Source organism: Bos javanicus, chromosome 18, assembly GCF_032452875.1.
Source record: "Bos javanicus breed banteng chromosome 18, ARS-OSU_banteng_1.0, whole genome shotgun sequence".
NCBI lineage: Eukaryota > Metazoa > Chordata > Mammalia > Artiodactyla > Bovidae > Bos > Bos javanicus.
In genome coordinates this window covers 62,985,240-63,002,218 of record NC_083885.1, presented here as the reverse complement: position 1 = coordinate 63,002,218, position 16,979 = coordinate 62,985,240, and the positions used below count along the sequence as shown (strand labels likewise).

Genomic DNA, 16,979 nt, shown 5'->3' with positions numbered 1-16,979 from the left:
CACTTGAAGGGCTGAGTCTGGGCGAGAGGCCCAGAACCTTGCAGGTGGGTCCTCCCGGGTCTCCTGGGACCCATATGTCACTTGAGTCACAGGAAGTTGGTAGGGGCCGAGGTGGGAGACCTGAGATTCTAGAGTGATGCTGGTGAAACCTGGAAGGGCTCCTGAGATGAGCTGGGGAGTGAGGGGTGGGGAGATTCTGGGACTCAGCCTCTGACTTCCTTCCAGGGCCTTCCACAAACTCACCATCTGGGTTCAGGCTCTTTGGGGCAGCTCAGGGTGCCCATGTGAATACACCGTATGCAGAGTTGGAATGTGAGAGTGAGTACACAGACCATCAGGGAGTATGCTGCAGTTGGCATGCACTATTTGGAGAAGGAAATGGCAACGCACTCTAGTATTCTTGCCTGGAAAATCCCATGAACATTGGAGCCTGCCAGCCTACAGCGCATAGGGTTGCAAAGAGTTGGACATGACTGAGTGACTTCATTTTCTTTCATTTTGTTTTAAAATTTATTTATTTCACTGGTTCCATTTTTTAATCTCATCATAGATATATTTTCTTCAAGCGTAGTTGACTTACAATGTTTCAGGTGCACAGCAATGTGATTTTCAGTTATACAAACATGCATACATAATTTTTCAGATTATTCTCCTTTTTAGGTTATTACAAGATATTGCATATAGTTCCTGTGCTATATAGTAAATCTTTGTTGCTTGTTGCATATCTTTATTGTTTTATTAGAAATCTAGCATTGTATTCATACTTCTATTTTTAAATCTATGGTATATGCCACATCAGTGTTATGCTACACTGAGAGTGAAAGCATGATGCCAAAATCCCACCATGTCCATGATAAAAGTAAATGGAAAACAATGGCAATGTTAATTGTGGGAGGAAATATTGAATCACATTATGTTACTGGTGGGCTTTCCTGGTGACTCAGATGATAAAGAATATGCCTGCAGCATAGGAGACCTGAGTCGATCCCTGAGTTGGGAAGATCTCCTGGAGCAGGAAATAGCAACCCACCCCAGCATTCTTGCCTGGAGAACCCCCATGGAAAGAGGAGTCTGGTGGGTTGCAGCCCATGGGATCACAAAGAGTCAGACACGACTGAGGGACTAAACTATTCTCAAGGCTCTGAACTTAAAAGGTATAACACTTTCCCATTCATATAGAGATAAAAAGTGGCAGAACAGACAGACCTTTTGTCTTGTCAGGGGTTTAAAGGGACATTATGACCAGACCTGCATGGACAGCTTCAGGAAAAAAGAATTCCAGAAATAAAAGATTTCCCCAGTGGAGGGGACATAACTATAGCTATGGCTGATCCATGTTGATGTATGGCAGAAACTAACAATATTGTAGTTGTCCTTAAACTAAAAATAAATAAATTAGGGGGAAAAAAAAAGCTTGCAACAGGGCTTCTCTAGTGGTCCAGTGGTTGGGAAATGCCTGTCAATGTGGGGGACACAGGCCCGATCCCGGGACTGGGAAGATTCCACATGCCTCGGGATAGTTAAGCCCATGGGCCACAAGCCCATGTGCCTAGAGCAGGTGCTCCACAACAAGAGAAGCCACGGTGGTGAGAGACCCTGAACCACAGAAAAGGGCAGCCCCCTTCCCACAACTAGAGAAAGCCTGTGCACATCGACGAAGAGCCAGCACAGCCATTAATTAGTTAATTAAAACACTGCAATAACCAGCCACACCTCCTCCTCTTTTAGTGTGTGTGTGTGTGTGTGTGTAAATGTGTGTGTATGTGTGAAAATGTGAGTTCACACATGTGGGTGTTTAATCTGTATTCTTCTCTCTTTTCCTTGGAATTTTCTTCCGCATGGGGTAGGGTTATTTTACATTCAGTAAACACTGTTTGACCATCCCTCTCACTCCCCAAAAAGCCCATCTACCTCAGATAAGACGATTCTTTGGGGCAGAAGTTCACTGTACCTTGGTCTGACCTTCCAAATAAAGTCACTATTCCTTTCCTGAAGACCTCATCACTCTGTTCCTTGACAAGCAACATGAGGTTGGAATCAGAGCACGTTCATGAGACATTAGCAGAGGTGTCATACATTTTAGTCAAAATCCATAGACGTCACTCTCACAATTGATATCTGTGGTTTAAAAGAACATACGCAGATGGCCAACAGGCATGTGAAAAGATGCTCAGCATTGCTCATTAGTAGAGAAGGCAAATCGACACTGTAGGGAGGTACCACCTCATAGTGATCAGAATGGCCATCATTAGACAGTTGATGAATAACATGCTGGAGAGGGTGTGGAGGAGAGGGAAACCCTCTTCCACTGTTGGTGGAGTGGAAACTGGTGCAGTCACTGTGGAAAACAGTATGGAAGTTCCTCAAAAAAACAAAAACAGAGTTTCCATATGATCCAACAATTCCAATCCCAAGCATATATCTGTAAAAAAACTATACCTTGAAAAGATTCATGCACCCCTATGTTCATAGCAGCAAAACTTATAATAGCCAAGACATGGGAACAGTCTAATTGTCCATCGAGAAATGAATGGATAAGGAAGATGTATATGTTTATACACACAGAGAATGGAATACCATTCAGACGTTTAAAAAATGAAATAATGTCATTTGTAGCAGCATGGATGAACCTGGAGATTAACATATTAAGTGAAGAAGACAGAAAGAGAAAGACAATTTTCATGTAATATCACCCATATGTGGAATCTAAAAGGAACATATCAATGAAACAGGAACAGACTCACAGACATAGAGAACAGGCTTGTGGTTGCCAAGGAGGGAAGAACTGGAAGCTTGGGATTAGCAGATGAAATCTATTTATACATAGAATGAGTAAAGCATGCTGCTGATGCTAAGTCGCTTCAGTTGTGTCCAACTCTGTGCGACCCCATAGACGGCAGCCCACCAGGCTCCCCGTCCCTGGGATTCTCCAGGCAAGAACACTGGAGTGGGTTGCCATTTCCTTCTCCAATGCATGAAAGTGAAAAGTGAAAGTGAAGTCGCTCAGTCGTGTCTCTAGCAACCCCATGGACTACAGCCCACCAGGCTCCTCTGTCCAAGGGATTTTCCAGGCAAAAGTACTGGAGTGGGGTGCCATTGCCTTCTCCGGAGTAAAGCATGAGCACCAATTAAATAAATTTAAAATTAAAAAAATAAAAATAAACAGTGCTGCGATGAACATTGGGATACACGTGTCTCTTTCCCTTCTGGTTTCCTCAGTGTGTATGCCCAGCAGTGGGATTGCTGGATCATAAGGCAGTTCTATTTCCAGTTTTTTAAGCCATCGCAGCACTGTTTATAATAGCCAGGACATGGAAGCAACCTAGATGCCCATCAGCAGATGAATGGATAAGAAAGCTGTGGTACATATACACAATGGAGTATTACTCAGCCATTAAAAAGAATACATTTGAAGCAGTTCTAATGAGGTGGATGAAACTGGAGCCTATTATACAGAGTGAAGTAAGCCAGAAAGAAAAACACCAATACAGTATACTAACGCATATATATGGAATTTAGAAAGATGGCAACAATAACCCTGTGTACAAGACAGCAAAAGAGACACTGATGTATAGATCAGTCTTATGGACTCTGTGGGAGAGGGAGAGGGTGTGGAGATTTGGGAGAGTGACATTGAAACATGTATAATATCATGTATGAAATGAGTCACCAGTCCAGGTTCGATGCACGATACTGGATGCTTGGGGCTGGTGCATTGGGATGACCCAGAGGGAGGGTATGGGGAGGGAGGAGGGAGGAGGGTTCAGGATGGGGAACACAGGTATACCTGTGGCGGATTCATTTCGATATTTGGCAAAACTAATACAATTATGTAAAGTTTAAAAATAAAATAAAATTTTAAAAAATAAAAAAAATTTTAAATAAAAATAAAACCTACCTTTAAATATGAAAAAAAAAAAAAAAAGAATGAGATCCTACAGTATGGCACAGTGAATTCTATCCAGTATCTTGCCACAAATCATAATGGAAAAGAATATAAATGTCGAGCTGAATCAATTTGCTGTACAAATACTGTAAAGAAATTAGCCTCCAATTAAATAAATTTATATTTAAAATAATAATAAAAATAATAAAATTAAATTTTTTAATTTTTAAAAATTTCTGGTTTATATATCTGCAATGAAAGTAAAAATGCACAAAGTGAAATGACAAAGAATACAGATCAATTCTGAAAAATGATATTAAGTAAATAAAAGGAAATTTTAAGAAGGGTGACTGTACTCTTACTCCATTACATAAATAATGATCAAGGGGAGACCAGATTTATTACTTGTGAAGCATCACTAATGTTAACAACCCCCACCCCCAGCAAAATGGTGTGGAATCGCTGCCCTTACTGAGGTTCTTTCCTGTCTATGAACAACAGCTGAACTGGGTGTATGTCTGCCCTTGGAGTCCTGAAACAGCTGGGCCATTTTGCCCCAGTTTGGAGTTGATTGCTGTGGACACGCCCCTCACTCAAGCCTTCTGCAGCTTGGAAGTTTCTACTTGACATATTTTGTGTTCATCTGAGTATCTAGGAAGCAAGGTGGTCCACCTTTTCAGGCAGAACAAATCCCCCTCCCAAAAATACACTACAGTCATCTTTACACACATTATCTTTGTGTACATGTGCGGTCCTTGGATTAGGAAGGGACGAAGAGAGAGAGACAGAGAGAGTGTTGTGTGTGCAAAGTTCCCACTCAGTCACGAAATAATTTCAGATGAAGAAGAGTCAGAGAAAGACAAATATCACATGATATCATTTATTTGTGACATCTAGAAAAATGAACTTACTTACAAAACAGACTCACAGAGAATGAACTTATGGTTACCAGGGGGGATAGTGTCAGGGGGAGGTTAAATTGGAAGTTTGGGACTGACATATACATACGGCTGTATTAAAATGGATGGTATGGGGAGGGAGAAGGGAGGAGGGTTCAGGATGGGGAACACATGTATACCTGCAGCGGATTCATTTTGATATATGGCAAAACCAATACAATATTGTAAAGTTAAAAAAATAAAATAAAATAAAAAAATAAAGAAGATCTTCAACATAAAAAAAAAAATGGATGAGCAAGAAGGACCTACTGTATAAAACAGAGAATTCTACTTATTATTCTGTAACTACCTTAGTGGGAAAAGAATTTGAGAAGCAATAGATGCTTGTATATGTATAACTGAATCAATTTGTCGTAGACCTGAAACTAACAGTTAGTTTCTTAATCACATGTATTACAATATATTTTCAAAGAGCCATATATGCATGTCTGGTCCTCTCATAAGAATGCAGAATAAAAGTCTCTATTAATGAGTCTTTAATTGCCAACCTGCACTGAGCCTGAAATATGATGTGGGTACATGTGATTTCTCTTCTGCAAAGACTTAAGGTTAATCAGGTTTATCATGAGCTTGGGAAAAGCATCCTGCATGATATACACTGAATCACCATTACTACTTCCTAAAAGAAGCAAGATCTGTTCTAATCCTCTTAGGCTGATAGTGTTTCAGTTCAGTTCCGTCGCTCAGTCATGTCCGAATCTTTGCTACCCCATGAATCGCAGCACGCCAGGCCTCCCTGTCCATCACCAACTCCCAGAGTTCACTCAGACTCACGTCCATCGAGTCAGTGATGCCATCCAGCCATCTCATCCTTTGTAATCCCCTTCTCCTTCTCCCCGCAATCCCTCCCAGCATCAGGGTCTTTTCCAATTGGCAACACTTCGCATGAGGTGGCCAAAGGACTGGAGTTTCAGCTTTAGCATCATTCCTTCCAAAGAAATCCCAGGGCTGATCTCCTTCAGAATGGACTGGTTGGATCTCCTTGCAGTCCAAGGGACTTTCAAGAGTCTTCTCCAACACCACAGTTCAAAAGCATCAATTCTTTGGCACTCAGCTTTCTTTACAGTCCAACTCTCACATCCATACATGACCACTGGAAAAACCATAGCCTTGACCAGATGGACCTTTGTTGGCAAAGTAATGTCTCTGCTTTTCAATATGCTATCGAGGTTGGTCATAACTTTCCTTCCAAGGAGTAAGCGTCTTTCAATTTCATGGCTGCAGTCACCATCTGCAGTGACTTTGAAGCCCCCCAAAATAAAATCTGACAGTTTCCACTGTTTCCCCATCTATTTGCCATGAAGTGATGGGACCAGATGCCATGAAGTGATGGAACCAGATGCCATGATCTTCATTTTCTGAATGTTGAGCTTTATGCCAACTTTTTCAGTCTCCTCTTTCACCTTCATCAAGAGGCTTTTGAGGTCCTCTTCACTTTCTGCCATAAGGGTGGTATCATCTGCATATCTGAGGTTGATAGTGTTTAGGGAAACAAAATGTGATGGTCGGGTCATGATGTGTGCTCTGTAATGTGGCTCAGGTCAGACTTCCATCCCTGGAGTGAGACGAGGCTGGCCATCTTCCCATGTGACATGAACCAACTGACTGTACTAACTGCACCGCCCACCTTCCTCATCCTGTGACTCAGTCAGCTTTGCTCAGTTGTGCCTTCTGTCTCACAGAAGCAGAGCCATGTGCCCCACACTCCTCAGCCTCCTGAGTCTTGGTGAGTCCGGAAAGACACAGTCAGAGAAGGTTATGGTGGAAATCGGGGGGCTCTCGCACCACTGAACAGGTTCCCTGGATGAGGGTGCAAGGAACGTGGGATCCATCAGGACAAGCCATCTCTGACAGGGTTTTCCTTCTAGGATTCTGTGTGAGTCTGAGGATCTGGGCAGCTGTGGCTGAGTCCTCCCTATCCCTTATTTCTCTGTTGAGCAGAGCAGTTGGGGCTGATGCAGAGGACACTGGGGGACCAGGGTGAGACCCCTGTCAGTACAGTGAGAGCCGCATGCCCTGTGGATCCCTTATCTCTTTTGACCTTGATACTCATCTTCACTCTCCCCAGGGGTTAGCCCAGGTCTGGACTCTGGACATGAAGGCGCAGTGTGAAGTCTGTCAGCTGGGAGCTGAGCCCCCGAGTGCCATTTCAATCATGAGAGGGGAGCAAGAGGCTGCACCCCACAGACCCCTCTCCTACAAGGTGGTTCCTGGCCTCTCCAACCAGCCTTTAACAACAGGATCAGCAGGAGCACCCACTAAAGCTGACCCCAGGGGAGGGTCTAGCCATCAGGCATGGCCACTTGGACCTTGTCACAGATTTGATGTAGGTTAGCTAACAAAGAAGCAAGATTCAAGGTTTACTTCCTTCTTTTCAGGCAAGTGGCTTTTTCACTGCTCAGTTTTGTTAGTGTTAGTCGCTCTGTCAAGTCCGACTGTTTGCGACCCCGTGGACTGTAGCTCACCAGGCTACTCTATCCATGGGATTCTCCAGGCAAGAATGCAAGAGTGGGTTGCCATTTCCTTGACCAGGAGATCTGGCCAACTCAGAGACTGAACCCTGCTCTCCTGCATTGCAGGAAGATTCTTTACCATTTGAGCTACAACAAATGCAGGGAAGCATACAACAGGGAAGCCCTTCCCCTTCTTGTCCATGCATCAATTTTTCGCTGTTGCTTTCTTTTGCCTGCATTGTGCAGCTTGCAGAATCTTAGTTCCCTGATCAGGGATTCAACTTGGGCCCTTGGAAGAAAAAGTACTGAGTCCTAACAACTGGACCAACAGGGAATCCCCAGTGTTTTGTGTTTTCAGAGAAAGTTTCTCAACATTTTTTCAACCCAAGAACCACTTCCAAGAATCGTATTCTTAGATCCTCATGATGTCCGTCCTGGGTTGACTGTGTCTCTGTCTGTCCCCAGGCCCCAGGTGTCCCTGAGCATCAGGGTGATGCACTTTAGGGGAGGAGAGTTGGAAGAATTGAAGGGGAAGCACCCACGAGGGCGGTGGGGAGAGGGGATCATTCCTATTTTTCTCTCAAAGCCTGTGTCTCCTTCTCTCCTAGGTGAATATGAGAAGCCCTCTTTGTCAGCCTGGCCAAGCCCTGTGGTTACCTTAGGACAGACTGTGACTCTTCAGTGTCACTTCGGTCCTCCATTTGTGATATTCAGACTGCTCAAAAGAGATGGGACCATGTTGCCCAAGCTCCCGGGATATCATTTCAACACCTTCACCACTGGGCCAGTGACCAGAAAACATGCCAGGTCCTACACATGTCTCTCTCTGTGTGGTCCTATGTCAGTGACCCCCTGCAGATTATGGTCACAGGTAGGAGGGGTCCAGCCCAGCTTGGGACACCTGTACCTGCAGGCAATCCTACCCTAGATCCATGTGCCAGTGCAGCCAAAGACGTCCTCAGGATTCCCAGCCAGAACCGAACCAAGGAAAGAGGACCAAGTCTGAGAGTTTAAACTCAGGGTGTTGAATGGAGGGATGTGTTCCCCTGGCTCAGGAAAGAGGACCCTCCCTAGGCATTAGTTAGACAGGATGCTGCCACTGCCTGTCAACTCGGAGGCTGAGGAGGAACCCTGATCCAGCACCTGCCACCCAGTAGGGAGCTGTAATCCCATATGAAGGAGCTGGGGTCCCAGTTAAGACCAAGTCAGCCCAGGAATGTTTCCAGAGGTGTGAAGTGGGGATCACAGGTGGTCCCTTTTTTCTCCACCTCCTTCCCAACCTCCTGCCAATCATCACCAACTTTCTAGGAGATGAGTGTGAAAGGAGCCAAGGTACGTATTACACCTGGTATGTATTCTACCAGAGAAGCCCCCCACCATGCATATTAGGAATGGGATGAAGTTAAGGGCACTGCAACCCACTCCAGTATTCTCAACTGGAGAATCCCATGGACAGAAGAGCACGGTGGGCTACAGTCCATGGGACCCCACAGAGTCTGACACAACTGAAGTGACTGAGTATGTATGGAAGCTGAGAGCAGATCGAACAGCTAAAGAGCTTAGAATAAACACAGTGGAGGCCGGAGGTCTTGAGCAAAGAGAAACAGAAAAGCATGAGCCAGAGCCCGAGAACAAGGCTAAAGAGAATGCAACAGAACAGACAGGAAGGGTAATTGGCTTTGCTGCTTCATGGGGAGGTTTTTCACACCTTCAGATGTCAGGGGAAGCACTGAGGTGGGGTGACTCACTGAAGCTCACAAGCTCTTTGCTTCTAGGTGTGTTCACAAAACCCTCCATCTCAGCCCACCCAGAGCCCCTCATGCAGGTGGAAGAGAATGTGACCTTTCGCTTTCACTCATCAATGCTGCATGACAAATTTATCCTGCAGGAAAAAAGCAGCACAGGGCATTTCCAGAGACATGGAGAGATGCTCACCGGTGGGCATGCCCCAGCTGACTTCTTCATTGGCCCCATGACTTTGGCAAGACCGGGCACCTACAGATGCTCTGGCTCTCTCAGCCACTCCCCCTATGAGTGGTCAGCTCCCAGCGACCCTGTGGACATCATCATCACAGATGAGTGTGGCCAGACCAGTCCCTTCTGCTCTCTGTGTCACAGATGGTCTGGTGTCCAGTCCAGCATCAGTCCCAGGAGAGAATGACAGTTTGCAGAGACACTCACAAACTCAGGAGAGGGAACAAACCAGAGAGAGAGGAGGTGTGAACACGGAAGGGAAAAGAGAACAGAGTACCTACCATGTGCTAAGGAGAAGACACAGCTGGTGACAGAGTGAAGGAGCAAGAACGTGAAAGAACGACCAATGGAGAAAAATGTACCAGAGCAGGGACCCGGGAAATTCCCCGCTCAGGCAGCCAATGATGGTTGGTTAAGGGCTTGGTTTCCTGCTTTCATGTCAGAGCTCCCTTCCTCTGTCAGCAGCACACTGTGGTACCAGACGCCCTTGCAGTCTGGCCCCTGGGTGATCGAGACAGATGTTGACACCCTGAAGTTGCTCAGCCTCTTGGTTTAACGCGTCTTTCTGCACAAAGAGGGGGGAGTGGTCCCTCCATCCCTCCCACTAAGGAGTCCCTTCTAGCCCCTGCGGGTGGGCAGGGCAGCGCTAAACACGCCCTCCAGAGGGATGATATGGGGAGGGAGGAGGGAGGAGGGTTCAGGATGGGGAAGACATGTATACCTGTGGCGGATTCATTTTGATATTTGGCAAAACTAATACAATTATGTAAAGTTTAAAAATAAAATAAAAATTTTTTAAAAATGGGTTAAAAAAAAAAAAAAAGAAAGAGGTGGTCAAAGATCAAATGAGAGTCTGGCAATTTCCATTCCATAATCTCTTCTTCTGGGTCAATGCCATGTTTTCTGATGGTCCCCAGCAGTAGTTAGTAGGTTGTGTTTATTTCAAGAGATCGGCACATCTGGTTGATTTTAAAATTTATTTTATCTTATTTATGTCTGTTGAAGTCTAGTTGATTTCAGATATTGTTAATTCCTTTATACAACAGAGTGATTCAGTTATTCATATACATATATTCTTTCTTTTAAAAAAGATATTAAATAAAATCCATTTTATAAAAATTATTTATTTTTTAAATGATATTCCATTTTTATTAAATTTTTTTGCAATTTCTTTTTTTAATATAAATTTATTTATTTAGTTGGAGGTTAATTACTTTAAAATATTGTATTGGTTTTGCCATACATCAACATGAATCCGCCACAGGTGTACACGTGTTCCCATCATGAACCCCCCTCCCTGTTCCCTCCCCGTACCATCCCTCTGGGTCATCCCAATGCACCAGCCCCAAGCAACCAGTATCATGCATTGACCTTGGACTGGTGATTCTTTTCTTATATGATATTATACATGTTTCAATGCCATTCTCCCAAATCATCCCACCCTCTCCATCTCCCACAGAGTCCAAAAGACTGTTCTATATATCTGTGTCTCTTTTGCTGTCTCACATACAGGGTTATCGTTACCATCTTTCTAAATTCCATAGATATGCATTGGTATACTGTATTGGTGTTTTTCTTTCTGGCTTACTTCACTCTGTATAAAAACCTCCAGTTTCATCCACCTCATTAGAACTGATTCAAATGTATTCTTTTTAATGGCTGAGTAATACTCCCTTGTGTATATGTACCACAGCTTTCTTACCCATTCCTCTGCTGATGGACATCTAGGTTGCTTCCATGTCCTGGCTATTATAAACAGTGCTGCGATGAACATTGGAGTACACATGTCTCTTTCAATTCTGTGTGTATGCCCAGCAGTGGGATTGCTGGATCATAAGGCAGTTCTATTTCCAGTGTTTCAAGGAATCTCCACATTGTTCTCCATAGTGGCTATACTAGTTTGCATTCCCACCAACAGTGTAAGAGGGTTCCCTTTTCTCCACACCCTCTCCAGCATTTATTGATTATAGACTTTTGGATCGCAGGCATTCTGACTGTCGTGAAATGGTACCTCATTGTGCTTTTGATTTGCATTTCTCTGATAGTGAGTGATGTCGAGCATCTTTTCATGTGTTTGTTAGCCATCTGTATGTCTTCTTTGGAGAAATGTCTATTTAGTTCTTTGGCCCATTTTTTGATTGGGTCGTTTATTTTTCTGGCATTGAGCTGTAGGAGTTGCTTGTATATTTTTGAGATTAGTTGTTTGTCAGTTGCTTCATTTGCTATTATTTTCTCCCATTCTGAACAACATGCTGCTGTATAACAAAAAATCACAGAAGAGATCAAAAAAAGAAATGAAAATATGCATAGAAATGAATGAAAATGAAAACACAACAACCCAAAACCTGTGGGACATTGTAAAAGCAGTGCTAAGGGGAAAGTTCATAGCAATACAGGCATACCTCAAGAAACAAGAAAAAAGTCAAATAAGTAACCTAACTCTACACCTAAAGCAACTAGAAAAGGAAGAAATGAAGAACCCCAGGGTTAGTAGAAGGAAAGAAATCTTAAAAATTAGGGCAGAAATAAATGCAAAAGAGACCATAGCAAAAATCAACAAAGCCAAAAGCTGGTTCTTTGAAAGGATAAATAAAATTGACAAACCATTAGCCAGACTCATCAATAAACCAAGGGAGAAAAATCAAATCAATAAAATTAGAAATGAAAATGGAGACATCACAACAGACAACACAGAAATACAAAGGATCATAAGAGACTACTATCAGCAATTATATGCCAATAAAATGGACAACGTGGAATAAATGCACAAATTCTTAGAAAAGTACAACTTTCCAAAACTGAACCACAAAGAAATAGCAAATCTTAACAGACACATCACAAGCACAGAAATTGAACCTGTAATCAGAAATCTTCCAGCAAACAAAAGCCCAGGTCCAGATGGCTTCACAGCTGAATTCTACCAAAATTTTAGAGAAGTGCTAACACATTCCTACTCAAAATCTTCCAGAAAAATGCAGAGGTAGGTAAACTTCCAAACTCATTCTATAAGGCCACCATCACCCTAATAACAAAACCTGACAAAGATGCCACAAAAAAAAAAAAAAAGGAAAACTACAGGCCAATATCACTCATGAACATAGATGCAAAAACCCTTAACAAAATTCTAGCAATCAGAATCCAAGAACACATTAAAAAGATCATACACCATGACCAAGTGGGCTTTATCCCAGGGATGCAAGGATTCTTCAATATCTGCAAATCAATCAATGTAATACACCACATTAACAAATTGAAAAATAAAAGCCATATGATTATCTCAATAGATGCAGAGGAAGCCTTTGACAAAATTCAACATCCATTTATGATAAAAACTCTCCAGAGCAGGAATAGAAGGAACATACCTCAACATAATAAAAGCTATATATGACAAACCCACAGCAAACATTATCCTCAATGGTGAAAAAGTGAAAGCATTTCCCCTAAAGTCAGGAACAAGACAAGGGTGCCCACTTTCACCACTATTATTCAACATAGTTTTGTAAGTTTTGGCCACAGAAATCAGAGAAGAAAAAGAAAAAAAAAGAATCCAAATTGGAAAATATGATGTAAAACTCTCACTGTTTGCAGATGACATGATCCTCTACATAGAAAACACTAAAGATGCCACCAGAAAATTCCTAGAGCTAATCACTGAATAGAGTAAAGTTACAGGATATAAAATCAACACACAGAAATCCCTTGCATTCCTATACACTAACAATGAGAAAATAGAGAAATTAAGGGAACAATTTCATTCACCATTGCAACGAAAAGAATAAAATACTTAGGAATATATCTACCTAAAGAAACTAAAGACCTATATATAGAAAACTATAAAACACTGGTGAAAGGAATCAAAAAGGATACTAATGGATGGAGAAATATACCATGTTCATGGGTCGGAAGAATCAATATAGTGAAAATGAGTATACTACCCAAAGCAATCTATAGATTCAATGCAATCTCTATCAAGCTACCAATGGTATTTTTCACAGAGCAAGGACACTCCATTTTTAAAGTTATTTCTGAACTTTTCCCTGAGCTGGGTACCCCTTACTGTGGGGCTTTCTCTCCTGGCAGTGGACGGGCTTCTCATTGCAGTGCTGATCTTGTGGCACACTTCAGGCTTTAGTCAAACTGTCACTGGTGTTCTACACAAAATCATAAGTTTGAAGGAGGGAAGCACAGCATCATGCAACACAGGGGCAGTCGGGCTCATAGCAGAGAATGGCGTTTTCACTTCCTGTAGGTTAAAAACTGATTTCCATTGTTGTAATCCCTGAATGAACATCTTCCAGAGAACCATGGAACCCTATTCTTTTTGTGAAAATATGTGTTAATTTATTCTTAGCTGAATCAGGTCTCAGCTGCAGCATGGGGGATCCTCGTTGTGGTGCTGGGGTGCAGTTCAAGGCTCCAGAGCTCGCGGGCTCAGCAGTTGCAATATTGAGGATAGTTGCTTCAAAGCATGTGGGATCTCAGTTCTCCCACCCAGGATAGAACCCACACTCTCTGCACTGGAAGGTTGACCCTTAATCCCTAGGCCAGCTGGGACATTCCAAGCCCTGTTCTTCCCTTCAACCACAGGCATCTGTTCTTCTCCACTTTATGATCTTGGGAATCTGCTGATACACATTAGAGGATGGTCCATAACAGAAGATGTAGGATGGGCTCCATGGGTTTCCACAGATTCCTGAGAGAGTCCGTCACTGGCTGGTCTTATATATGGAATGCTTTTCTTTTTTTATTTTTTTAATTAGGTGGAGTAGACAGACTCAGCAACCTGGGGCACACCCCTGCTTTTTTTTGGCTTTGATGTCCCCACCAAAGATATGGAGGTCTAGAAGAGTCGCCCCAACCCCAAGAGCCTTGATTCTCTTCCATTCGCACATGCTGTCATCATGGAAGGAGAGCCCAAAGAAGACAGAACAGTGAATGGCGAGGTGAGTCCTCCCGCCCAAACCCTTGCCATAGCCTGAGCCCCTCCAATGCCCAATGCCCCAGACTTCGAAGATCACATTTCATTTCATCATTCACATCTCCTTCCTCTCAGGACCCATCAGCAGAGGGTATGATATTCACCCACTTGAACCACAGGACGCTCTCTGAGAGACTGCTCACTCCCACTCCCCTGAGCCCCATGCACCTCTCCGCCGAGACCAGTATCTATGAGGAATTTGATGTAAACCAGATCATGCTGACCCTGACCTGGCCCCATCCTTTGAGCACACAGAGTGTTATAAATTGAAGAGCTAGATCTCTTTCTAAAGGGGTTCCTCCATGGGCACTCCTCCTCCTCCAAAGCAGCCCCGCAGCTCTGAAGTTAAGAGTGGAGTCCAAGAATTATAGGATTATCTTCAAAACTCCCACCAGCTCTTAGTAATCCCTGGCTATTCTAACACTCTATTTTAACTATCTAACCTTTTGGGGGAAGTTATTCTAATCAATTGCACTTACTGGGTAGGTTACCATGATCATCCTACTTTTTCAAAAATTCCAGTAAAGCATAACAATTTGCAATTTGAGTCTTCAAATTATTCAGTTTAAAATAAAATAAAGCCAATTTAAAAAAAAACCTCTGTTCAGTAATAGCTTACAAAAATGAACTTGTTTACAAGACAGAAACAGACTTGTAGACTTAGAGAACAAACTTAGAGTTACAGAGGGGAAGGATGAGGGGAGAGATACATTGGAAGTTTAAGAGTGACATGTGCACACTGCTATATTTAAAACAAAATGCTTTCCATGAAACAATAATAAAAGCAATGCAAGAAAGAAAAAGCAATGCAAGTTGGCCAAATAAAAAGATGAAGTATATTCTGTTTGAGATATCCAGTGTGGTGCCACTTGCCACAAGAGGCTGTGTGTCTGTGTGCTAAGTCGATTCAGTCATGTCTGACTCTTTGGGAACCCATGACGTTGTGTAGCTCGCTAGGCTCCTCTGTGCATGGGATTCTCCAGGCAAGAATCCTGGAGTGGGTTGCCATTCCCTTCTCGAGGGAATCTTCTTGACCCAGGGATCGAACCCATGTCTCTCATGTCTCTTGCATTGGCAGGCAGATTCTTTACCACTGAGCCATCGGGGAAGACCCCTCAACCCTTTTCCAGTCGTGGGCACTAAGTGTGCTGGGGTTCCAGGGGTACAAACAGGACAATAAGATCCCCCTCAGTCTGGATCCACACTGGCCGATAAAGTAGTTACCCAGCCACACTGTACAGACAATGACTCTACATGTATATGAAGTAAACCATTCAGTTCTTCAGTCACACCCACCACATTTCAAGTGCTCAGGAGCATCATGCAGCCAGGTGCCATGGTGCCGGACAGAGCAGATGTTTAAAAAGTCCCCTCATCACAGAGAATTCTACTGGATATTCCACTCCAGATGACCGAGGGCTGCAGACAGAACATTTGCCCCAGGGAGGCTTTGCAAATGTTGTGTTAATCCATTGATATTTGTGTGTTTTGTCTTTTTTGCTTCTTTTCACCAAAGCCAAGGATATGAGAATCTTGTGCCTTTTAACTTATCAACTGTTGGCACAATGTGGCTTGGCTCAACCAAGCAGAGGGCTGAAGAGGATAACAGCATGAGGACCCCGGTGTGAACTGAGCTGGCCAATGGGGTGAAAATCAAGCTCCACAGAGCCTTAGTTGCTCACTGAGCTCTCTGTGTGTGATGTCTCTCCTGGCTTAGAACTAAACTGCCCAAGAACTCTTTTACCAAGAAATGTCAGGATCGCTTAAAGTGAAGACATTCTGGGGCTCCTGTGTTGCTACTGTCACTGTTTCCATTTTTTCCCCTAATTATCCTTATTTGCTTTTGGCCTTTAGGTTCGGGGACCAGATGTCATAATCTTCCTTCTTCTGCATGTTCACAGTGTAGACATGAACCCCAGTTATTCTTATATATCTTCTTTTAAAAAAATAATTGAATGTTAGCATTTGATGCCTGCATACTGCAGAATCTCAATTCTTGCATTCTGCAGAATCTCAATTCTTCAGCCAACTATAGAACATGGGTTTACCTGGGTCATGGGTGTATTTCTGCTGTGTGGCACCAATGCCTGGTACAGAGTAGGTGCTCTGCAATAATTTATGAACTGATCAAAGATGAGAAGTAAATTCCATTTCTGCAGGGGACTGGGAAAATAAAGTCTGAGTCTTATTTGGAGCCAAACTGTCCAGGGCTGATTAAGAGCGAAAACATGGGTCCCACCCTCTGGAGCAGGGGGTTAGACCAGGCAGAAAGAGAAAGAGCTGAGACCTCATGTCTGGGCTGAGATGCCTCCTGAGCCCTGCCTGGAGACATCAGAGCCAGGTCCACGGAGGGGCTGCACCCTGTTGTGAGTCCATGGCCGTGGGAACCCTGAGGGGTGGCGGCAGCCCCCCAGGGACCACATCCTGTTTGTCCTCTAGGGCCCCGTGGTGTCCTCATCTGTACAGGGCAGGGACGGGGGCAGCTGGGCACTCAGAGCTGTAGACATGCCTTCCATCTTCTCTGAGCTTCTCCTCCTCGGCCAGTTGTGCAAAGCAGGGAGGGCACTGCAGGAGGGCACATGATGCCCACCCTGCCCCCAGTTCACGGGAACCTCAGGGTTCAGACAGCGTGAGGGGCCAGGGATCCTGATGGGGAGAGAATTAGCCCAAGCTTTCAGTGGCAAATCTTTCAGTTCCAGGGCTGAGTCTGGGCCAGAGGACCCCTAACC

General features: G+C 43.7%; 1 pseudogene; it reads left to right on the top strand.

Moving 5' to 3' along the window:
* Nucleotides 1-6,537: 6,537 nt before the first annotated feature.
* On the top strand, nt 6,538-9,662 carry LOC133231109 (putative killer cell immunoglobulin-like receptor-like protein KIR3DX1; annotated as a pseudogene).
* The last annotated feature ends 7,317 nt before the right edge of the window (nt 9,663-16,979 follow it).